Here is a 25,471-nt window from a genome sequence, read left to right as displayed (position 1 = left end):
CCCACCACATACCAGTTGGGTAACCTATTCAAGTAACTTAATCTCTGAGTTTCAGGTGCCTCATAAGTGAAAAGAGTATTCCACTTCATGGGCTGTTTTAAAGAGTATATACGCTACCACGTATAAAATTTTCTGCATCAAGCATGATGTGAGGCTCTTTAATGAAAGTTGGCTCTTTGTTGTTCTTTTTCCAAGGAAAGCAATCAAATAGTCACAGTAGATACAAAGGCTGAGTTTTGATTTCATGAATTTAGATTGAGGCCAGCTTTAAAAAAATCTCTTCAGGTGATTCTAATGTGCACCCAGAGTTGAGCACCACCGAATTAGATGCTCACTTAAGGTCTTACTGATTTAAAACTCTAAAAGATAAAAGAAAACTGAATATAGCTTTACTTTTGTAATTTTAGCATGGTATCATTAAAGGTATGGACAATAAAAACAATAAAATATTGTATAAAGGGGAAAATTTTGTGAAAAGGGGCAATTTGAGGTATTGGTTCATTCATCCACTTAGGTAATCAGTGGTTTCTTGAGCCCCTATGTTTAGATGTTGTGCTGAGCACTGGGCATATAAGGATGAAATGGGCACAGTCAGGCAGTTACAGCACAGTACAGTGTGATGCAAGCTATAGTGGAGGGAGGTACAATGGTCTAATACGTCATGAATACTATGCATGGTGTTTGCCATGTGAGGGAGTTCAGTTTTTATTTCATCAGTGTTGGACAACTTATAAAGACTACTGAGTGGGTAGGGGCATCATGATTTGCTAGAAATATTACTCTGGTGTGTTTGGAATGGGTGAGCAAGGAGATAGGGTGATCAGGAGAGAGAAGAGGGAGGGGGAGGGAGGGGGGAGAGACTGGGTGCTTAATGCTGGGATATGACAGTGGGGATGAAAACGAGGGGCTGGACTTGTGAGATATGTTAGGGGTGGAATGGCAGGACTTGAAGACCAGTTATGTGAGGGGGAGGCTTTGATGTCTTCCAGGTGCCTATGTAGATGGTGCCCTCATTCACTGAAAAGGGGAAGGGCAAGGTTGTGGCTGGGGATCTAGTGAGTTCAGTTTTGAATCTGTTATGAATTGAGACATTTGGGAATATGTTATCTCACTAGATGGTGGTCGATATATGGATCTGGAACTTGGGAAAGGAACCTCCGTTAGAGAGAAAGTTGAGGAACTATGCAGTCGGTATCTGTAGCCACTGGTATGGATGCAACTGTCCAGATAGAACATGTAGAAGACTAAAAGAAAAGTCAAGGACAGAGCTTAGGAATAATTAGTGTTAAGTGGAGGGTGGGTGGAAGAGGAGCCAGAGAGGAGAGTCTGAGGAGAGGCAGAGAGCATGACGAGGACCAGAAGGGGAGCATCTCAGGGACATCAGGAGTAAGACATTTGAAGAAGGGCAAACTGGTCACTACAGAAGAATCAAATAAAGTAAGTTCTGGACTGAGCTCAAAGAATTGGATGTGGCCTCTAGGTGGGCATAGGAGACTTTATTGTATTTGTCTAATGAAATTTGTGGAGTTTCTGAGAACAGGTTGAAATGTCCCCCGCTTTCAAGAAAACTTCCATGACTAATTCCACACCACCCTGCTCACTCAACACATTAAGAACATTGAATACATCCTCCCTGAGCTGGAAGTCACTTTGTAGGTCATTTAACCTAGGCCTTACTGAACAGGTAAGGAAATTAAGGCCCAGAAAAGTCATTACTTGCCTGAGGTCAAGTGACAGATTTAAGACAATAATCCAGGGTTTTTCCACAGACATTGACATTGGTGCAATTACTTTGTACTAGTTTACTACTTGTTCATATGTTGCCTATTTACACACTGGTTGTTTTGTATTTATGTAGTTTGGGGGTTTTGCAGTTTTCCAAGGTTGTAGGAACTACATATATACTACTTTATTACCTTCTTTCTTCCTCACTGTTGACCTTTTGCCTTTATGGACTATTTTAAAGAATAAATAAACTATGATCTTGGGCAGAAGGATCCTACAAAGCAACCCACAGAGCCTAAGAGAAGTAGCCTGAAAAGTGTTTCTTAGAAAGTCGCTCAGCAGAGGATCAAAGCCTGATGTCCCAGTCTGGTTTGTCTCTTTGTCTCTTTGTATCCTTTTACTGCAGAAAATCAAGCTCTGGCCAACATGCATTTTGCTGTCCCATGTAAGGCATCGCTTAGCAAAGCCCTGGGCTTCTGTCTCCTCCACTCTACCATTCCCTTGGCTAAGTGGCCTTGGGGGCTACCGAGAGGATGGGAGGAGAGCTGAGGAAACAGCAGCCCAATCACTTTCTGACTCTGAGACTCAGGACCTAGTGTCTGAGAAATTTCATCTAGAGAACTCCTTGTCTTTTAGAAGCATTTGTGCTTTCATAACATTCTGGGTGAGTTCTTATGGCACCTTTCTCAACCACTTTTGTTCTCTTCCATTTATTCAATCTTCATCCATCTTCTCAACCTCTCTCCATTTCTTTTCTCTTTGTGTCTCTCTGTGTCTCTGTCAGCTACAGACCTCTTCATTCACCCTGTCTCTACATATCTTTTTCTGTCTTTATCTTTAGGTAGCATGTCTTTATCTTTAAGCCAACATGGATAACACGAATAGCAAAAACTGTGATACATAGTAATTGTTCAATAAACATTGTAATTGTGCAGTCAGAAGGTGTTTAGATGTGCTGGAACCATGGAACCATTGAGTGTACGATAGTACTATATAGAAGTCAATAACATTTCTTTTTAGCTTTGACATTTTGATCAAGGACCTCCAAGTACCATGCAATCCTGACTCAGAAAGTTAGCTACAGGGACAGGCAGTGTATAGGCCTGGAGCTCAGAGAAGTCCTGCCCTGTAGCTCTACCTGTGGGCAGGTACTCCTCTAGGATTCACTATTTCTGAATCTACAGCCACAGAAATCCACCTCACATACATGTGATGTGCATGCCAGGAGAACGGTGAGCCCACCAGGAATTTGTAATGATATTTAGTGCAGTGGATATTTAAAATTTTTAAACTAACTAACATCTATTCCCCCTTCCTAGAAACATCCTGATTTCCTTTTGGGTCAAGGCCTTGCCCCACTGTGATGTCTTGGGATAATCCACATGTCAGCAGGCTGTTCTGGAAGTGGGAAAGGCAAGATTCTTTTTCTCCCTATCCTGGTATGGCTAGGGTAACACACGGCCTAGGCTCAGATAATCAGACACATCCTCCTGGGACTTGGAATTTTGAGTGAGTGATGGAAAAATAAGAGAAACAGTTGGAATTTCCTTATCACAGCAGCGGTACCCTGATCAGTGCTCAGTTCCTGATTCCTTTCTCTGGAGCTGACCTGGATCCTGCCTGTTTCCAGGCTTGTTCTTCAGCCTCTTGTCAGTTCTGTGAGCCCATCATTTCCTTTGGCTAGAGTTAACCACTGTCCTAGTCTGCTCGGGCTGCTGTAACAAAATACCACAGACTGCGTGGCTTAAACAACAGAAACTTATTTTCTCATAGTTCTGGAGGCTCTGAGTTCAAGATCAAGGTTCTGGAAGAGTTTGGTTTCTGGTGAGGATTTTCTTCTTGTCTTGCAGAGGGCTGCTTTGGCCTCACATGGTCTTTCTGTGCATGCATGATGGGAGAGAGTAGGCTTGATCTCTGGTATCTCTTATAAGGACACTAATCCTTTCATTTTTATTTATTTATTTATGTTGTAAAGTTATGTCTTTTAATTTTTATTTTATTTATTTATTTTTGGCTGTGTTGGGTCTTCGTTACTGTGCGCAGGCTCTTCTCTAGTTGCGGCGAGCGGGGGTTACTCTTTGTTGCGGTGCTTGGGCTTCTCATTGTGGTGGCTTCTCTTGTTGCGGAGCACGGGCTCTAGGCACGTGGGCCTCAGTAGTTGTGGCACGCGGGCTCAGTAGTTGTGGCTCACAGGCTCTAGAGTGCAGGCTCAGTGGTTGTGGCTCACGGGCTTAGTTGCTCCACGGCATGTGGGATCTTCCCGGACCAGGGATCGGACCTGTGTCCCCTGCATTGACAGGCAGATTCTTATCCACTGTGCCACAAGGGAAGCCCAGGACACTAATCCTTTTAGATCAGGTTCCACCCTATGACCTCTTAACCTCAATTACGTCCTTACTTCATATACAGCCACACTTGGGGTTAAGATTTCACTGTGTGGGTTTTAGAGGGGCACAAACATTCAGTCCATAACACGAGCCAAAGTCAGTTTGTTTTGCTTGCAAATTAGGAACTTAAGCTGATACACTTAAACCTAAATCTGCCAGTTTTACTTTTCCCTTCTGAAATCCAAACTCCGAAATGAAACGATTTTTTTGTTTTTATTTTTGTTTTGCATCTTGTCCTGCAAGACTGGGCTTTATTCACTTGGTTGAGATAGTAGTCTATTTAATAAAAAGTGAGGATCTTTTGAACAACATTAGTTCTCCCACTTTTCTTGCATCTCTGGCTTCTCTGGCATTTCTTGAGCAAGCCTGTCTGTCAAGCAGGTGATTGGAGACTCTCTGATGTCATTCTCCACACTGATGTCAGATGCCAACCTTAGGGCTGGCTGGGTGGAAAAATGACCAGCTTGGCTCTTAAAGTAATGGCTCCATGTTGCAAGAAGTTGGCAATTCTCTCCTTGCTTTTTTCTTTTTATTGGTTGTTCCACAGTCTGGAGAGCATACACAGCTGCCTGGCAGTTCTGCTCCTAAAGCTGTGGCACTCACCATCAAAGGCTGTTACTCTGACTGCCGCTCCAGACGGGACAATGGCAAATAATATTAAGTCAAGCTCTTCCCCCAAGGGTCTCTGAGCTAGAAGTCTGCATGGAGCTTATCAGTGGGAACTCTGCCTAAAGTTGTCCCCAGGATTAGGCTTTTCTCAAACAAGCAGCACATAGTGCCACATATGTATGCAAGGAACTACCAACCAAAAAGGTGAATATAAATATGGCCCTAAAAAACACTTGGTTCATGCTCATTTCATTTTTTATTTTCCCCCAGTATTGCCCTTCACACCTGGAAATCACTCAGTATGAAGTAACCCACAGCACTTTCCAGAACTGTTTTTGTGTTTTCTTTTCAGCTGCAGATGTCCGGGAAACAGTAAACTCTTGTTTTGAAGCCTTTTAAAATTGAGTTTTTGATTCCAAGCAATTGAAAATTGTTCCTGTTTATGCTTCTTATTGGCGATAGTTTAACTAGCTGGATTTTGTTTTCTCTGGATTATGGTTTTTTTATGGTTTTCCTTTAGGAGTTTACCAGTCCCTGGAGCTCACTGGTAGCAAAGGAAAAAAGTGTCCAGAGAAACTGAATTTCTTTTATGTCCACAGAAAAAGTAGCCAGTTGCCATTATGGGATAAAACTGGGGCTTTCTTCCCAGAGATTCATGGGTTAGTAAAGTCTGAGCAATATTAATACCTTTTTTTTTTTTTTTTTGCAAGGCTAGAGTATGTACTTTGCAAAGTATCTGTAAAAGTAAGTCAAGATAGCCACTTATTTCTGGCATTTGCTATGGGATAATTATCCTAATAGTTCTTTACTCTTGTAATTTAGCAAAAGGGATGTTTTACTTACTCTTGAGTTGTTTGGGCAAGCATGACTAATAGTTACCCAAGTGTAGATCATTTATTAAAATGTCTAAAATCCTTCTTTTTTAGTCAGTCTAACAGGTAGTTGTTACCATCCTGTACCATTTTCACCAGTTCTTCCTAACCCCTACCAACTAAAACCACCCAAGCAGCTATTGAGAATTCACTGTGTGTACATTCCTGGGTTCTGGATTGAAGGCTGAAGGGGGATGAAGGTGTGATGAAGAAAGTATTTAGAAATAAAGGGCACATGTTTGTAGTTGGTCCAGACTGTGAATGGTACAAAGTATGTGGAAACCAAAAGGGGGGCAGGGTAGGCTTTGCCAGGGCATGTTTCTCACAGGAGAGTGTAGGCTCCACATGGATTATGTGCAGCAGATGGTGGGAGGTGATAATTTCAGGCTGGAAGATGGCTGAGAAGAGATGTGAATGGAAAAGCCAGGTGGGTAAGGAAACTAATCATTGTTGGACAATCCTATGTGCCTGGGAACTGTGTAACGTCCTTTACTATGGATCTTTTAAAATGTAATCTTCTTTATTAATTTACAGTGTGGTAGGAGTTTTTATGTCTTTATTTTAGAGAAGAAACCTAAGACCGAGGAAGTCACACAAAGAGTACATACTGGAGTTGATAATAAAATTCAGGTCCACTTGACTCCAAAGAGTGAAAATGAGCAAGACTAGCTTAGGAGAGATTTTCCTGGCTGGAAGGGAGGGACCTCCATAGGTGGAGCAAGAGATGAAGTTTGATACCTTGGGAGTGGGGCAGTGAAGGCATGTTTCTATCTCATGGGAAAGACAACTGAAGCTCCCATAGGTCCTTGAACGGGGGAAGGATGTGAAGGAAGCAAGGATAGGGAAGTACTGCCCGGGGAACTTGTGTGCCCTTCACAGGTAACCAAGAACAGTTAGTGTGAAGCCTCAATACCCTCGACTTGCAAACTTCCTACCTTGCTCCTGGCTCTCTCCATTCTAGTTGGTCCTGCTCTCAGCAGTGAGAATTGGCTTTCCCAAGCATTATGTGGAGCCCCTTTCCTCTCTTAGAACAGCTCTGAGGACCCCAACGGCATGCCTTCCTAATCGCAACTCCCTGCCTCTTATTACCTAACTGCCTATTCTTTTGCACCTCACCTTATAATTTCCTTTCCAGCTCAGCATCCATCCACCCTCCTGTTGGCACAACTTTTGCATTCTGCCAAGTTTTTTTCTCTCTTCAGTTCAGTGAATTTGACCTTTCCTGTCAAGTCTTTCTAGATGGAATCAACTTGACATTTTAAGGGGCATTTTAACAGGGCTCGCAGTTTTTGTGATATATATATATATTAATATATCTATATTTATATTTTGTATTCTTTCATCAGATTCATTTAGACTGATTTGTAAATTTTGTGTGTCTGCTCTTAGATTGTAAACTCAAGGAAGGCTGTCAAGGAACTGTCATTTTCAGGGCCTTTCTGTCTCCCCAGAATGCCTGGTTAAATATTTTGACTCTGATAGTCACCGAATCGTTGCCCAAATGAGTATAGCACGCTTCTCATCAGATTTTCTCTTCTTGGTGAACATTCCTGCTCGACAGTGGCCTCATTTACTTTAGGCCTGGATTAATAGTTTTGGTTCCCAAGCCTTCTTACTCTTCTTTGCATGTCTGCTTAATCTTACAAGTAGGTCAAGGGAAGCCTGCTGGAAATAAGGTTAATGATTCTGCCATATATTGGAACAAAAAAGAATAAGAATAAGAAAAATCCAAACCTCCAAATTCTACTTTTCTCTCACACCCGCTGTGCAACCCTATAATTCTTCTAGAGGGGACTTCTAGCTGCCCTGCTCTCCAGAAGCCCCATGGGAACACGCAGAGCTCAGTGTGTCCAGCTGATGGAACCCAGCACAGTGCCTGACAGCTGCCTGATTTCGCCAGAGAGGAGCCCCTTGCTGGTCTCCTGGTGCCTGCATTGCTGCCTCACCTGTACATGAGTGTCCAGCCAGGACACGTCTTCCTTGTTAAAGCCAGCTATTCCATATTAAGCTCAGCCCGGCATGGTGTTTCTCTCTTTAGATTAGTGTGGCTGTCTTCTGACATAGGAACCAAGCTCCTTTTGCACAATTGGATATATGCTCTTCATGCACAGCCAGAGAGACTCATTTCTTGCTTACTTTATGTCAGTCATATTTTTTGGTTAAGAAAGCATTTAATCATATCTTTATGATTACAGTTGACCCTTGAACAACATGGGTTTGAACTGCACAGGTCCACTTATAGGTGGATTTTTTTCAATAGTAAATACTACATACTACACGATCACCAGTTGGTTGAATCCACAGATACAGAGGAACTGCATATACGAAGGGCCGTATATACATGGATTTTCCACTGTGCGGAGAGTTGGGGCCCTTAATCCCCACATTGTTCAAGGGTCAACTGTACTTATTATTGTATACTTAGAGATGCTAAAATAGTTCAATCTTAGTAAAGTGAGGAGCTCTCCTATAATATCTCCTAGTTAGAAGATATTTCTCCAGAAAACTGTTGTTGTTTTTTTTGTTTGTTTGTTTGTTTTTGTTTTTCTGGGTTTTTTTGGCTGCGCCATGCGGCATACAGGATCTTAGTTCCCTGACTAGGGATCAAACCCGTGCCCCCTGCAGTGGAAGGGCAGAGTCTTAACCACTGGACCGCCACAGAAGTCCCAGGAAACTGTTCTTAAAATACCTTCTCCAGGAATCCTTTCTTGACTCAGTGAGAGGACAGTTGATCTTTTCTGCTGGGTTCCCTTCTCCAGATGAACTTGCCTTAATCATGGTCTCCCCTCCTCTTCCCAGAGCATTAACTGGGCTTGCCTTATGGCTGACCCATCCTGAAAATGCTTTATTGATTAAGATCTGTGTTTCTGAGATCTGTAACAGCTTCTTATCTCTCTCTGAAGGAAGTGAATGGAAAACAATTCTTTGGCTATCTTCTTATTAATAATCTCTTCTCATACTTGTCTAATAGAACTGGTTGACAGTGTTTCAATTAAAAAAAGAAAAAAGGAGACATGATAGCACAAGGTTGTATTTTTTGCATCAATCCAGGTCTGTGTCTGATGTTCTTTGAGGTTAGTTCCCCTAGATGTTGAGTGTTTTAGATTGTAAGATCTTAAGAGGTTCAAGATTGTATCTGTTTTGGCTTTTTTTATAGCAACTGGCATTAGCCACGAATACATAGATCCTTGATGAGTGCCTTGGAAAAGGACACTTAGAGTGAAATTAGAATATTCAGCCAAGAAATAATAGTGAAACTAACTGAAGGATACTGATGATTTCTCTTGCACGTGTGTGTGTTTGTGTGTTTTCACTTTAGTCATGTAGCTTGGGTCCATAAAGCTTTAAGAATATTTTCTATAAATGCAAATGAGTCTACCTAGATTTTGGTTCCACCCAGGACCAGCCAGATGGAGCAGGTCGTGGCAGTAAAGAGGTCCTGCATTGAACCTTGAGTGTTTTGAATATGCCCAGGCAGAGAGGAGTGAGAAAACTGTAGCAGGGATGAGGATGAGGGCCAATGACAAAGTCAGGAGTGCCAAGAAGATGTTTCATATTGAAGTGTTTTGATAAGAACATGGCTAGAGAGGTCTGAGCAGGGTAGGTGGAGAACAGAGGAAGAATGAGGTACAGAGCAGGTGTGTTTGGCAGTTTCGGTAATAGTCCTAAAAATAGTCTTATGTGAGTCACACCTTTTATGCAAAGTTTAGTGGGTGCTGCCAGGGTGGAGATGACAAAGAGGTGAGAAGCACAACATCCTTAAAGGAACCTACGAGGCTCTGTCTGTTTTTGCACATGCGATAATGGAACTATCCTCAAGCTATTCTGACCGTAACTTTCAATCAAGAGTATCAGTCTCTTCTTTCCCCTTGGCAGCATAGTAAGCTGGAAGTGTTGTTTCTTCTGATTAGACAGTCATATGGATAAATTGTAGTTCATTGGTTTCATTAAAGATAGATCCGAACTGATAAGGAGTTTTCAGGATTGGGTCAAAGTGGCTTGGGGCCAATTTGTAGCAGTCACAAAGTATTTCTCAGACTGTGGCCAGTGTGTTTTTTTTTAACATGTAGGAATGGGGCTTCCCTGGTGGTGCTGTAGTTAAGAATCTGCCCGCCAATGCAGGGGACATGGGTTTAAGCCTTGCTCTGGGAAAATCCCCACATGCCGTGGAGCAACTAAGCCCGTGCACCACAACTACTGAGCCTGCACTCTAGAGCCCACGAGCCACAACTACTGAGCCTGCGTGCCACAACTACTGAAGCCCATGTGCCTAGAGCCCGTGCTCCGCAACAAGAGAAGCCACCGCAATGAGAAGCCCGTGCACCACAATGAAGAGTAGCTCTCGCTTTCCACAGCAAGAGAAAGCCTGCACACAGCAACGAAGACCCAGCGCAGCCAAGGAAATAAAAATAAATAAATAAATAAATATTAAAGAAAAAGAAAAGAAAAAAAATTATTAAAAAAAAATGTAGGAGATATGCATTTAGAAATGTCCAGAGCCCCAGATTCCTTCCATCCCAGCTAGACTCGTCATATCACAAACCTGGGAGCCTGAGAATCAACATTTAAACCCTCCCAATCCCCCAACCCTGTGACTGAGTTGCACGCTAAAGTCTGAGGAACAGTAGGCAGTTGGTTCAGAAGAACTTGTAGATTTTCAAGCCTTCCACATGAACTGAGCCCAGATTTCCAAGGAGGAATCCTATAGTGGGATTAGTGAATTTTCAGTGGTTTGTGGGAGTTAAGCCATAGGGAATGTTTCTGCCAGTCCAAATAGTTCCTATCATTGTAGACATAGCTCAAGTTCACCTTTTAGATGGATGCCTCCAAGTCCTCCCTTGCCACAGAACGTACTTGCTGTCATCTGCTTTCATAGAGTTCATTTGTACAACTTTTTTGGCAACTCATCTTACTCTGCCTTGTGATATCTCTTAGCTAAATCTCACACAGCTATCAAACTTCATTTAAAAAATTACAGTATAACTTTCCTATAGTAATATGCACATCATTTAAATTTCATATCAATTAAATTTCATTCCATTTTCACATGTGTATATAACCATGTAGTGACTACCTGGATCATTTCCAACACTCCAGAAAATTCCCTTGTGCTCACAGGTAATAGTTTTCTAATGGTAGCCGCTATTTAGACTTTATCACCATACAATCATTTCAGGCTATTTTTGAACTTCAGATATATGGAATCATGTAGTATGTAGTCTTTTGTGTGAACTTCTTCCCCTCAATGTTCTGTGATATTTCTCCATGTTTTTGAGAGTATGACTAATTCTTCTTTTTCATTGCTGTGTTATATCCTATTGTATAAGTATACTATAACTTATTAACTTATCTACTGTTGGTGAATATTTTGGTTGTTTCCAGTTTTGGACCAGCAACATTTTTTTTTAATTTTTTTTTTAGGGAAACAAATATCTTTTTTTTATTGAAGCATAATCGACATACAACATGATATTAATTTCAGGTGTACAACGTAATGATTCGACATTTTTATATATTGCAAAATGGTCACCACAATAAGTCTAGTTATCATCTGTCACCATACAAAGTTACAAAAATTTTTTTTCTTGTGATGACAACTTTTAAGATATACTTTTTCATGTAACTTTGAAATTTGCAATACAATGTTATTGGCTATAGTTGCCATGCTGTACATTACATCTCCATGACTTATTTATTTTATAACTGGAAGTTCGTATCTCTTTTTTTTTTAACATCTTTATTGGAGTATAATTGCTTTACAGTGGTGTGTTAGTTTCTGCTTTATAACAAAGTGAATCAGCTATACATATACATGTATCCCCATATGTCCTCCCTCTTGCGTCTCCCTCCCACCCTCCCTATCCCACCCCTCTAGGTGGTCACAAAGCACCGAGCTGATCTCCCTGCGCTATGCAGCTGCTTCCCACTAGCTATCTATTTTACATTTGGTAGTATATATCAGTCCATGCCACTCTCTCACTTCGTCCCAGCTTACCCTTCCCCCTCCCTAGCAACATTCTTATACAAGTCTTTCAGTGTTCAAGACCATTTTTTGCTGGAGATATATTCAGGAGTGGAGCTGCTGGACTATAGGCATATGTGTGCTTGGTTTCAGTAGGCATTGCTAAACAAACATTTTCCAAGGTGGCTGGAAAATGTTTGTTTAGCAAACATTCTTACCAGCTGTGTATGAGAGTTCTGATGTTTTTAACTTTTTATATCTTGTCTCCCTGACATGGCTTTGAATAGGAAAGCATGCAACCAGGTTCATATGTTTTGTGTTAGCCATAGTGCCTGCGCAGAGACTATGGATGGTAGGGGTGTGATAAACATAAAAGAATTAACAATCAGAAGCTCACCAAAAATCAGATTCTCCACACTGCAAAAAGACTACAAGAAACTGCAGGAAAATCAAGATCATCCAGATCTTGAGAAAGAGAACAATATGATTCAAACCTTCCATGCACTGTTTGAAAATCTTACCCCATTCCTTGCCATTTAATATCAGGATATTACTCAAAGGTGAACCAAATGACTGTCTGTAAACCACTGAGCCAAAAAGCCTGTTTAAATAATAGAGTCTTGTGCAAACAGCAATCTTTTTATTTGAGAATAATAAAATGGTTTTGTCATCTTAGATGATCTAACAAATTTATAAATGTAGCTCTTTGCTCCTAACTCTTTTGTGGGTTCAGACGAGGGCGTGAAAATAACTTCTAGCTGGTTGTTGACGGTGGATGTGACATGCTTCTTTCTTGGAAGACAGCAGCATGGTGTGGTAGAAAGCACATGATTTGGGTTTCAATCTCACGTTTGATACACCCTTTTTATGTGACCCCGATCAAGTGTTCATCTTTTGGGGCTTGTTTGCTTGTCTTGGCAATGACAATGTCTACCTCTCTCTGGGTTGTAAGGATGGTGGTTGTGAAAATGCAAGTCCAGAGATGGCATATAGATGGGATATAAAAAACATCAACCTTGAAGAGGGAGGTAGAGGAGTCAGGATCAGCGATGCCATGTGAGAAAGACTGGACTGGCTGCTGCTGGCTCTGAAGATGGAAGGGGCCAGGGACCAAGGAATGCATACTATTAAAAAAAAGTCAGCTTCTCTTCCCTTTGATTTCTTTTCTTTAATTAAATTTTTTTCCAGCTTTATTGAGGTATAATTGACATATAACATTGTGTAAATTTAAGGTGTACAGTGTGTTGATTTGATACACTTATATATTGCAAACGATTACCACCAGTAGTGTTAGCTAACAGCTGCATCACATCATATAATCACCATTTCTTCTTTGTGGTGAGAATATTTAAGATCTATTCTTTGGCAACTTTCAAGTATATAATACAGATTATTAACTGTAATCACAATGCTGTACTTTAGGTCCCTGCCACTTACTTGTTTTATAGCTGGAAGTTTGTACCCTTTGACCAACATCTCTACTTTTCCCCCACGTCCCTGCCCCCTGGTAACCACCACTCTATTCTCTGTTTTTATGAGTTCGGCTTTTTTAGTTTCCACATAATAAGTGATATCATACAGTATTTGTCTTTCTCTGTCTGGCTTATTTTCACTTAGCATAGTGCCCTCAAGGTCCATTCATGTTTTTGCAAATGGCAGGAAAGATTTTCTTCTTTCTCAAGGCTGAATAGAATACTGTTGTATATATACACCACATTTTCTTTATCCATTCATCCAATGACGAAACTTAGGTTGTTTCCATACCTTGGCTATTGTGAATAATGCTGTAATGAACATGGGGTGCAGATATCTCTTTGAGATCCCATTTTCATTTCCCAAAAGTGGAACTGCTGGATCATACGGTATTTCTATTTTTAATTTTTTGAGGAATCTCCATACTGTTTTCCATAGTGGCTTCCCTTCAATTTCTTGGTGGCATTGTGATGGCTGGTATTAGCCTTGGCCTTGGAGTCTGACCTAGATGGGAACCTGAAACCTGGCTCTGCCATGAACTAGCTGTTTGACTTGGACAAATTACTTAACTTTACTAAGCCTCAGGTTCATTTGTAAGATAACAGTGTTATATTGCCCACTTTATAGGGTTGTAGTAGGATTAAATGAGCAAAGTAACCTATTTAGTTATAATGTAAAGCAGCCTACTTAGAGGCTGGTGCATGATAGTTGCTCAAGATAGTTGTTTCTTCTACCATTCTAAGATTTCTCCCATGTGAGGATTCTGACTCTTAAGATTTTGAATTTCTCAGAATCTTAGCATAAAAGGTCCAAGTTGCAAGGTGTCCAGTGATATGGAAGACTTGAAGTTACCCACTTATTTGAAGCAGAATGTGCAAGACTTGAATTCTGGGGGGCAGAAACTCTATCTTTTATGATTTAATAAAAGAATGATACCATTTACCTGAGTGTTTTGGTTATATGAATGATCATGCAGTACCTAATGTATAAGCCCCAGCTTTTCAGTTTGTATTTGTTGTATAGACTTAGTTGAAATAGCACCTTACCGCCTGCCCTTCCAAAAAAGAAAGAATCTTGCCAGTGAACCCAACTTTCATGGTGGTCAAAGTGGATGTACACTGAAATTCAAGAGAATAGCCTTTTTCTGGGTGAAGACTTTTGGATCAGTTGTTCTCACTGGGGCCTTTTTGAAATCTGTGGAGGCATTCCTTTGAAGCACCATTAGCCTGTAGTGAGCAGAGCCCAAGAATGAAAGATGTCCCCGCAGCACAGCTTTGCCCCCCTCCCCCATATTTCCCATTCACCTTTCTAATGTCTTGATCTTCAAGGTAAGGTCCCCCGTTTTCCTTATTATTGCCTCCAGATATGAAGTTGTTAGAGGTAAGTGTGTGTATTATAATAAATTTTAGTATGCACCAGTACCTTCTTTCATTTTCCTGTTTTTCCCATACCTAATGACTTCTGATCTTTTCTCAAAAGTGAACACTCATAAAGAGCAAATGCGTACATCAGACTATTCTGTTACATTTTCCGCTATGTTGTCCTGCACAAGCATTTACATATTGAAACATAAAGTAACACAAAAGTTACTTTATTATAAATTACTTTCATCTATCCTTTATATTATAGCTAGGGTAGTATTTTCATATTCTGAAATAGTATATATATATATGTAAGTTAGATTTACATATATATATGTAAATTAATGATAAATCTGCAAGATTTATCATTACAGTACAGTGATGAGCCTGATGGGATTGGATCCCTTCTCCACAAGTCCTTTGGAGATTTTTCTATTTGGTCATTTCTCCAGTTCCTACCCCTCTTCAGCACAACATTTTTACATTAATGGAAAAATCACGCTAGTGCTAAAAAATGAGAGAAAGAAATAGGTGGGCTGAGACTCTTTGCACTGTGCCCTGGTTATTCTCTTGCTGTGTACTTAGGATTCTTATAGGGGGCAAAACATTTTTTGCTATTAAAGGTCAGGGCATGAGGCATCAAATTTCCCGAGGGAGTGACTCTCACTTCCTCCTCTTCTGTCCTACCTGCTAAGAAAACCTGCTTGTTCTCTGATTACCTTAAATCACACACCGTACCCTTTGGAGATTTTCCTCATCTCATCCTGATCTTTTTAGTCTTATCTGCCTAGGATTTTTGTTCCACTTTCTGCTGGATTTAATGTACCCCCTCCATTTCTGGTCCTTTTCCTCACTGTCCCTTTTTCTCCCTCCATCCCCTTACCTGCTCATCTGGTAAACATATGAACATGTACTTTATGGGGTTTACCAGCAGATCCCAGCTGAGTAGGAGACAGACTCAGCCTACAGCAAGCCACATGGCAGGGGATGACCTAGAGAGGCCCAGCTACCAGAGCAAATCCTACCAAACAGGGCTGCCCCTCTAGTGCCCGTTTGCTAAAAAGGCACAGCTAGACAAAGATATGGGTAGTAACAATTTGGAGCATCAAAAGAAGACTCTCCTTCCAAAACTTTGGGATTATTTCAAAAGCCTGATTTATTTGTACCATATTGAGCTGGGTGGGAACAAAAAACTTACGTCTTGTGTCCTTATTAGGGGTGAGTGCAGTGTATGAACTAATCATAACGTAGAGATGATGCAGTGGTTAGAATGCAGGCTCTGGGTTCAAACTCTGGACTCACTGCTCCCTGGCTGTGGCATTTGGGGCAAGTTACAAACTTCTCTATGCTTCAGTTCCCTCATTTGTGAATGGGGATAATAATAATGCCCACCTCAGAGTGGTATGTGAAGGCTTAGACTTTTGTCTGGCACATGGTAGGAGTTTATATGTTATAATTTTATAATGTAAAAATAATGTTTATAATTTTAATAAACATTTTAGTTTATAATTTATAAATTATAATTATGTTATTAAATTTTTCATATCCTCTGACCCTCTAGAGAGGCCTTATTTTATATCATTGATTTTACAACCTAGGTTCAAGAATAATGGTATTATTAAACATCTTTAGTATTAATTATTATGTTTTGGAAAACAAGGTTAAATTTGTAGCCCATCTGAATTCATGTAATAATAAGTTATTCTATAGTGGAAGTCTACAACCCTGGCTTTCCTCAAATTTTTACTCCATGGAGCGCTATTACTGCAAGATGTTCTCCCCAAAACGGGTTCTATGTTACAATATAATTTGGTTGCAACACACAGTATGCCATTCTTGCAGACTCACAATGCACATCAGCATGTCAAAGGCTTATAAAAGTCCTGTGAAGAAACCTGTTTAACTTAAAAAAGAGATACTATCTTAACACAAGTTTCCTAGAAAATGTAGCCTGAGCCGAAGTTCATATCCTAAGGATTTATCAGGAGGTGCAATCCTAGGGCAGCAAGATTGAGGCAAAAAGGGAATTGAGACAGAGAAAGGGAAAGCAAATGCTGGATGGTGCGTTACCTAGCTGGTCACGGCTTCATAAGAGAGAGCACCTCATGACCAGGCGAGGGCTGTGTCTTCCAGACAGGCTGTTTGCAATCAACACACTTTTGAATCCTCTGGAGTCATTTTCCATTATTCAGGGTTTACCCGTGAAGTGTTAATATTACTGCACTTAGGGATTGTTACGTGTCTTCTTTGGGTAGCTGCTAGGTTAGGCAGATCCCATGCTTCACAACATGGCCTTGGACCCTTGGTTAGATCGGGGCACTGGAGCCCCTGTGAGGCCTCTGCAGAGAACACAGTGGTGGCTTTGTTAAAGCCTTGTCCTCACTCCCGGCGTGAGGACTCAAGGGCTGAGGACAGCCTTCAGTGCTGTGTTAGGAGATGAGGCCATGATTGTTGGCCTGGGAGGAGGGTGTGGGGATGAGCAAATCTGGAGAGGCACGTAAACTGGCTCCTGTATACCTACCCTTTCACAAACTTCTAACTACGTAAAGCTCACTTCCTTCCCCTCTCCCTTTTTAAAATTACTTTCATTATTATCCCATAAAATTCATGGCCTGAGGCCTAAATTATGGCTATGTTGTATACAATAACTCTTGATAATATGATAGAGAATTGACTGAATTCCATAGCTTTTGAAGATGATTCTAGGTAGAGTGACACTTGCAATTTTAGAGCCCTGTGTTTCAATGATAATCCATTTTAAATCGGGGACAACAGCCATACTGACTTAGAATCATATTTCATCCTACACAGTATTCCGATGCAAAGAGGTGATCCCAGGTAATGTACTTGGAGCATTTGTGTTTCTTCCTAATGTCAGTCTCCTCTTTTTCCCCCACCCTCAGTTTGTCATTTATCTTCTGACCAAATGCTGAAATGTAAAAATTCAAGACCACCTTTTAAAATTTGAGAAACTTAATTTAGGAAATAGGAGGAAATACTATTTCACAAAGTAAGATAGTATTTTGAGACTATTTTAAACTTACAGAAAAGTTGCAAAAGTAGTACAAAGAATTCCCATATGTCCTTCATCCTTCATCTAGAGACCCCATTCAAGTTTTGCTAGTTGTCCCAATAACGTTCTCTACAGCACAAGGATCTAGGTCTGAATTGTGATTGCTTTTAGTTATCAGGTCTCTCTAGTCTCCTTCAATCTGAAAACTCCTCAGTCTTTCCATGACTTTCATGATCTTTATATTTTTCAAGATTATAAGCTAGTCATTTTGTAAAATATCACTCAGACTCACTTTGGTCTATCCAATGTTTTCTTATGACTAGACCCAGGTTATGTATTTTTTAAAAATATTTATTGATTTATTTATTTGGCTGCGTCAGGTCTTAGTTGCGGCACGCGAGATCTCTGTTGCGGCATGCGGGATCTTTTGCCGCGGTACATGGGCTTCTCTCTAGTTGTGGCGCACGGGCTCCAGAGCATGCGGGCTCAGTAGTTGTGGTATGCGGGCCCAGTTGCCCAGCGGCACAGTGGTGCGCGGGCCCAGTAGCCCAGTGGTGCGTGGGCCCAGTTGTGGGATCCTAGTTCCCCGACCAGGGGTTGAATCCGCATCCCCTGCATTGGAAGGCAGATTCTTAACCAGTGGACCACCAGGGAAGTCCCCCAGCATTATGTATTTTTGGTTGGAATATCACAGAAGTGAGTCTGTGTTCTTTATATTGTACCAAAGCGTTGCATATGGTGTTGACTTGCCCTATTACTGGTGGCATAACTTTGATCATTTGGTGAAGATGGTGTCTGCCAGGTTTCTCCACTGTAATTTCCTTCCCCCTACCCCTTTGCAATTAATAAACATTTTGTGGACAGGTACTTTAAGACTGTAAAACCCATTCTTCATCCCACTTTCACCCACTAGTTTTAGAATATTTCTTGCCTCAGTTATTACTATTGTGGTTGCCAAATGGTGATTTTGTAGTTCCATCATTCTTTCTATTTTTATTAGTTGACATTCTACTGTAAGGAAGATCTTTCTTTTCTCCCTATTAAGTTTTTAAATTTGTTTATGAGTGTGGACTTCTGGATTCCAGTTTATTCAATGGATCATAATCTATTACTATTATTATTTATTTTGATTTTCAAATTGTCCCAGACTTGACAAGAGGGAAGCCTTTCAAACTGTCTTCTGCATCTTTTGACATGCGCTGATCATTCTTTGATCACTTCCTTACTTGCCCCACAAGACAGATATTCCAGGTTCATTTTGTTCTTTCACTGACCTACTCTTAGGCTCAACCATTTGTCCAAGAAGCCCTGATTTTTTTTGGTGGAGAGTGATATTTAGAAATACATACCTGAACAGTAGGTGTGCTTATTGTTACTGAGATGTAACTGTACCCAGGCCCTCTCAGAAGACAGAACTAGGAAATATATGTGTGTATAAACATATATGTGTGCATTTACATTTGTATTTATTTCTGTATCTCTCTATAAAAATAATTTATACTGCTATTTTCAGTTCCAATCAAACACCACAAGGTTCATTCTAGCTTTCCCCTTTCCAAATTTGTATCTACCTTCTCCAGTAGTAAGAAATATATGCCCATTATCTTTAATACATTTATTTACTTAATCTCTCTGAATGTAGCTAGTCTTCAGGCCATCAGCCTGCTTGGAAATCCCTTATGCAGACCCCAAACTCCACCCTGTTCAGAATCCCTACCCACAGGAGGAAGGCTTGATGGCAATCTTTAAACTTAGTTATAACCTATGTTTTCTTAGTAGCTATTTCTGGCTTGGTCATTCATGAAATTTTCCAAATCCTTTGGGGCTTAATTTATATTTCCCATTTCTACCACTTTCTTGGTGTAATGAGTTCCACAGTCTAATCTTTACTTTGTGAAATAGTATTTCCTCCTCTTTCCTAAATTAAGTTTCTCAAATTTTAAAAGGTGGTCTTTATACTACAAAGCTACAGTAATCAAGACAGTATGGTACTGGCACAAAAACAGAAATATAGATCAATGGAACAGGATAGAAAGCCGAGAGATAAACCCACGCACATATGGTCACCTTATCTTTGATAAAGGAGGCATGAATATAGAGTGGAGAAAAGGCAGCCTCTTCAATAAGTGGTGCTGGGATAACTGGACAGTTACATGTAAAAGAATGAAGTTAGAACACTCCCTAACACCATACACAAAAATAAACTCAAAATGGATTAAAGACCTAAATGTAAGGCCAGACACTATCAAACTCTTAGAAGAAAACATAGGCAGAATACTCTATGACATAAATCACAGCAAGATCCTTTTTGACCCACCTCCTAGAGAAATGGAAATGAAAACAAAAATAAACAAATGGGACCTAATGAAACTTAAAAGCTTTTGCACAGCAAAGGAAACCATAAACAAGACGAAAAGACAACCCTCAGAATGGGAGAAAATATTTGCAAATGAAGCAACTGACAAAGGATTAATCTCCAAAATTTACAAGCAGCTTATTCAGCTCAATATCAAGAAAACAAACAACCCAACCCAAAAAGGGGCAGAAGACCTAAATAGACATTTCTCCAAAGAAGATATACAGATTGCCAACAAACACATGAAAGAATGTGTTATTAATATCATTAATCATTAGAGAAGTGCAAATCAAAACTACAATGAGATATCACCTCACACCAGTCAGAATGGCCATCATCAAAAAATCTACAAACAATAAATGCTGGAGAGGGTGTGGAGAAAAGGGAACCCTCTTGCACTGTTGGTGGGAATGTATATTGATACAGCCACTATGGAGAACAGTATGGAGGTTCCTTAAAAAACTAAAAATAGAACTACCATATGACCCAGCAATCCCACTACTGGGCATATACCCTGAGAAAACCATAATTCAAAAAGAGTCATGTACCAAAATGTTCATTGCAGCTCTATTTACAATAGCCAGGACATGGAAGCAACCTAAGTGTCCATCAACAGATGAATGGATAAAGAAGATGTGGCACATATATACAATGGACTATTACTCAGCCATAAAAAGAAACGAAGTTGAGTTATTTGTAGTGAGGTGGATGGACCTAGAGTCTGTCCTACAGAGTGAAGTAAGTCAGAAAGAGAAAAACAAATACCGTATGCTAACACATATATATGGAATAAAAAAAAAAAAAAAATGGTCATGAAGAACCTAGGGGCAAGACCGGAATAAAGACACAGACCTACTAGCGAATGAACTTGAAGATATGGGGAGGGGGAAGGGTAAGCTGGGACGAAGTGAGAGAGTGGCATTGACATATATACACTACCAAATGTAAAATAGATAGCTAGTGGGAAGCAGCCACATAGCACAGGGAGATCAGCTCGGTGCTTTGTGACCATCTAGAGGGGTGGGATAGGGAGGGTGAGAGGGAGGGAGACACAAGAGGGAAGAGATATGGGGACGTATGTATATGTATAACTGATTCACTTTGTTATAAAGCAGAAACTAACACACCATTGTAAAGCAATTATACTCCAATAAAGATGTTAAAAAAAAAAAAAAGATGGTCTTGAAGTTTTACATTTCAGTATTTGGTGAACACATTTCTAGTAGTTCAAGTTCAGCCTCAAACTCAACAACCATAGGACTCAGCAGGTCTTGTTCATCTCATATCCATATAGTTCATGGTTTTATTTATTTTGGTCATAGCCTCTTTGAGTTTGTGAGCAGTGAAATCTTTATGGATAGTACTTGTCTTTTACCACTTTCTTCATTGCTTTTCAAAAAATTTCCTGGTTCCATTAACATAATCTTTGTTATCTGATTATCAGAATTTTATATAATGTTCCAGCTGTTTTACATAGTTTTACATTAGGGAAGAACCTAAGTTTTTGGTTTTGACTATTCTTGTTTCTCCTTGGGCCACTGCTGAATGTTCCTTGTTTGAGGGGAGCCTTGAATGCAGGTGGCTGGAACTCAGTCAGGAGGGATAATTGTCTCAAGTGACTGGTAAGAGGAAAACCAGAGGATAAATGGTGTTGTTGCCTTAAGAACAAGGGAGGCCAAATAGGATGCAGGGTGAGGAAAAGAGTCCTCTGAGCAATTGCCATAAACAGTGCTGTGGAACATGACATAGTTTTGAGGGGCGCTGTCCTCTTGGTTAAAGACAGGGTTAAGGGACTTCCGTGATGTTCCAGTGATTAAGAATCTGTCTTGCAGTGCAGGGGATGCCGGTTCGATCCCTGGTCGGGGAACTAAGATCCCACATGGTGCAGGACAGCTAAGCCTGCACACCTCAGCAAAGCAAAGAGCCCGTGTGCTGCAATGAAAGATCCCAGGTGCCACAACTAAGACCTGATGCAGCCAAAAAATATATATATATATTAAAAAAAAAAAAAGACAAGGGTTAAGGCAGATGATAGAACATGGAACCAGAGTTCTGTAGGAATAAACTTCAGTAAATGTGAGGTCCTTTTCATGGATCAAAGTCTGTTCTCTAGAACCCTTCATTGTATATGCATATTTTAAATAATTTCAAGATTTTACTTAAAACACATTTATTATTCTTTTGGTCACTCATTGAGACGTATAACACCAGCTTTTGACCTATCTTTCCTGTCTCACTGGACTGCCTCTTCACCTAAAGGCTGTGACAACTTCATTTCCAGACTCAGTCTTGATCCAGGACAGGATTTATTAGCAGCTGTGATGCCAACACTTGGCAGGACTTAGAATTAAATTCTCCTTCAAGACTTGGGAACCCATGGCTCAGTTAACACTGAGAGACAGTGTGGTACAGTAGGAGGTGCTTTGGGTTTAGAGTCCAGTCTCCAGTTTTTACTTTATTACTTAGTAGCTGTATGTTTGTGAAAGTTACTCAAAACTCATTTTCCTTCTCTGTGAAATGGAGATAATATTCACCTTGTAGGATTAATTTGCAGTATATAAAGTGTACCTAAAGTTTCTGACCCGTAGACACTCAGGAAACAGTGGCTATCTTTCTAATTAAGACTACTGCTGGACTCCATATTGCTTCTTGAGTTGCCCTATTATGAAACGTTACTGGGGTACTCTAGGAATGACCACCAGATGCTTGATAACTCTGAGGAATAGCAATTTCTTTCTCCAGTCCATGGAACTGGGTCTTGGCCTAGAGATTTTACTTATTTCCACATTTTGGCTTGCCTTTCTGTATGGCAGAGACCGGGAAGCTTGCTGGGGTTCTAAATGAGAATCCATTGCCACCAGTTAGACATACTGTGTGATATTTGGAACACCGCTTGGCTATTGTCTATTGGAAAGCAAGGTAGAGGAGGTGTCTGCCTTTTCTGTAGCAGTGATCCGATCACTGGGCCTCTTGGTGTGAACGTCAAGAGGTGACTTGCAGTGACAGTTGCAGTAGTTTTGTACTTTTGTACCCGTGCTTACTTCCTAGCTTTGTGGAGTCAGGAGGCTGTTGTGGAGGTGGTAGAAGCATCTTGATTCCCCATCTTCTTCATTTTTGGCAGAGGAACCTGCTCCCCTGGCAGACTGATTTGGCAGTGTTTTACCTGGGGTCGTTCCTGGCGGCTCAGCCTCGAGCCTGCTCCTCCTGGCTTCCAGTTAGATTCCCAGCAAAACCTGCCTGTGTTGAATCCCTTTTTCCTGAAACTAGCTAGAATGGTTTTGCTTCCTTCAACTGAACCCCGCCAGATATAATTCCTACCCTCTGATTTTGTCCAGGTTTTCTTGGTCATATGCTGAGGCCTGTGACTGCAGACCCTGGTGCCTTGTCTTCCTCTTTGAGACTTGCTTTCTGGGACTGGGGTCTTGACTCAAACCTGTCCTGCAGCCATGAAAAGGTATTCTGATTGGCACCTGCTGGCCTGACTGAGCTCCAGCTTTTACTGCTGCTTTAGTTCTTTGCTGGGCTCCACCTGTATGAGTGGACTGCTCAGTGCAAACTGTTGCTTGAGGTATCCTGACCTTGACATAACGTTTGAACTCCATGCCTGGATCTACTGCCTGCCTGCCTTAATAGCCGCTCTGTTCTCCCAGGCCCTGACTCAGGTCTTGAGCTGAGTCTTATGGTCTGTTCTCTGTGGCCAAGAATGATTTATGGCACCATATATCCTGGGCCTGATCAGAGATTTTCCACTGGGTCTAGTCCATGGCACTCACTCTTTTTTTTTTTTTTTTAAATTTTTATTTATTTATTTATTTTATTTTTGGCTGTGTTGGGTCTTCGTTTCTGTGCGAGGGCTTTCTCTAGTTGCGGCGAGCGGGGGCCACTCTTCATCGCGGTGCGCGGGCCTCTCACTATCGCGGCCTCTCTTGTGGAGCACAGGCTCCAGACGCGCAGGCTCAGTAGTTGTGGCTCACGGGCCTAGTTGCTCCGCGGCATGTGGGATCTTCCCAGACCAGGGCTCGAACCCGTGTCCCCTGCGTTGGCAGGCAGATTCTCAACCACTGCGCCACCAGGGAAGCCCCATGGCACTCACTCTTTACCCAGAAGAGTTTAGAGTCAGCCACCAATTTGTGATACCACTAGGTGCTCCTTTTAAATTACATACCAAAATAGTAACTCTTACAGATTACCTGCAAAAATAGTAAAAGTTCTATTGTTTATATGTTTCTAATTAGAGAAGGCTAAATCTGCCCTTGAATTAGTTCTCTATTGTAAGGTAGAAGTTGAATGGTATTGTGTTTTTAAAATGTTTCTGCTGAAGTCATTGCACATTTTTATCTATACTGTGATTGATAAGAGAAAAAAGATCATTTTTTCCCATCTTCAAGAAGATCTGAATAGTTTTCATACTGATTGAATTAATATAACCTACAATTTAAGTCAGAGCATAAGTAGGTTAAACAGTGCTACCCTAATTTTCCTATAACCAATGAGTAAATTAATTTTCTTATGACAGGTAAGTAAATACTGTAGTCTCATTGTTAAAGGTTATATAAAACCATTATAATTAATGAGAATTCATGGTGGAATTTTTAAGAAGTAGTCCATTTTGTAATGGCCAGTTATAAAATAAATATAAATTTGAAATTATAATATCTTCACCGCCATCTTAGCAAAAATTTATATCTGAAGGACTGATTATACAGATGGATAATGGCCACACAATATATAAAAACAGAACTTTGACCCACAACCTGCCTCAACCTCCCCAGGAAACCAACCCATTTTTTGTAATAACCAGCCCAGGAAGCCAGTGTGTTATCCATTAGACTTGGAGGAAGTCAGACTGCTATTTTTAGTAACAATCTAGGAACCCAAACAATAACCCCCATAACAGTTGGCCCCAAATGGCCAGGACTTGATTAATAACTGGCAGCTTCTCTAATTTTTGCCCTTGCTTCCAACTTAAGACCAATGGGAGAAAGCCAAGTATGTTCCCTAACCAATCACCTAGGATGCCCCACTTCTAGTCAGTCTGTCTGTAGCTTCATGCCAACAGCCTCCAATCAGGCCATACCTGAAGCCCCCTTTTTTCCACTATGAAGCTTCTCCACTCCTCTGCCTGCCTTTGAGTCTTTGCCAAAATGCGAGTTATGGTGACTGACTCTTGCTATAGCAAGCTCTGAATAAATAGCCTTTGCTTGTTCTCATTTGCTTGGTCTTGCTTTATTTCCACATATCTGTAGTGTCTTCAAGAAACCTTGTCTCGTAAAGATATTCCTCTTTTCCCTGTTGCCTATAAGCGTGCTGGTATTCTCAAAGTCCTGAGTCAATAATTTAAAGTTTCTCAATCTCTCAACTTTCCTGTTATTGACAATTTATGTCCTCTGATTTGAACTTTTAAATTAGGCTGAATTTAAAAATTTGATTTATAATTTAAAATTCAACATTCTCTATCCCCAATAAAATCATTTTCTCCAATAGGTTGCATTATAACTAAAAATTTAACAATCTTTGGTGTAAAATTGATTGAACCCATTTTGAATGTTAACTAGAATACATCCATGAATTTACTTTTATGTGCATGCTTATGTTTCTCCTCTGAGAATACAAATAATTAAGCAGGTATTGAGAAAAAGCAGTGAATCATTTTTCCTTAAGTGTTTCATAATCTTCCTTTGTTCGATTGGCAATACCTTCTCCTCATTATTAA

The sequence above is a fragment of the Balaenoptera ricei genome, chromosome 17 (assembly GCF_028023285.1).
Source record: "Balaenoptera ricei isolate mBalRic1 chromosome 17, mBalRic1.hap2, whole genome shotgun sequence".
Taxonomy (NCBI): domain Eukaryota; kingdom Metazoa; phylum Chordata; class Mammalia; order Artiodactyla; family Balaenopteridae; genus Balaenoptera; species Balaenoptera ricei.
The sequence above is the reverse complement of the archived record's forward strand: the minus strand, read 5'-3'. Positions refer to the sequence as shown.